The sequence below is a fragment of the Chrysochloris asiatica genome, unplaced genomic scaffold (genome assembly GCF_000296735.1).
Source record: "Chrysochloris asiatica unplaced genomic scaffold, ChrAsi1.0 scaffold00071, whole genome shotgun sequence".
Classification (NCBI taxonomy): Eukaryota; Metazoa; Chordata; class Mammalia; order Afrosoricida; family Chrysochloridae; genus Chrysochloris; species Chrysochloris asiatica.
Genome location: NW_006408589.1, coordinates 10,459,138 through 10,460,031, shown reverse-complemented (window position 1 = coordinate 10,460,031; position 894 = coordinate 10,459,138).

The following is an 894-nucleotide window of genomic DNA, read 5'->3' as shown; positions in this document are numbered from 1 at the left end:
CTAGGTCCTCCAATTAAATGCCTCATGACACCTCACTCTGCAAGCAAGTTCCGGCTCCAAATCACTAAGCTTTACTTGTTCTGAATGTTGGGAAACAAATTGCTCTGCTTGGTGCTCTAGTCTTTGGTTCTGCTGCTGCTGCTCCTCTGCCACTTCTCTGGTGTCACAGCTTTCTGTCCCTGGGTCAAAGAGGTTCACTATACAGGAATCTCAGGGCCCAATGGGCATGTTCCACTCTTGGCTCTTTCTTCTTTGATGATAATGAGGTCCCCTCTCCTACTAATGAGATAGTTTTTTGTTGTTGTTGTTGTTGTTGTTTTTAAGTTCATTTTATATACATTAGAGCTCTGAGCTTTTTCTATCATAGCACTTTTTCTATCATATCACTTTTTCTATCATATCACTGCTAACCATTCACAGATGAATCATATAAGCCCATCAGCATCTTTGCCCAACTTCTCTTACCTAGATACAGAGGGCAAAATGTTGTTTTCTGGAAGTTACAGAATATGGCTAAAAGAGATATTAAATACTTCATTACACTGTAGAGATATCATTGCTGATATCATCCCCAAACCAAATGAAACATTGTCTAGTCTTGTGCCATATTCCTAATTGTTAGTATGTTTGTAATCATTGCTGTAAATATTGTCAATACATCTTGTTTGAGAGTTTCATTTCATTTTCACTGATCCTTTACTTTACCAACCATGATGGCATTTTCTAGTAATTGGTTTTTCCTGATGATATATACAAACGAAGTGAGTACTCACTTCTAAGGAACATTCTGGTTGTACTTGTATTCTAAGACTTATTTGTTCATTCTTTTGGTAGTCTACATTATATTCAATATTCTTCACCTACACTATAATCGCTAGTCACTGAAAACTCTAT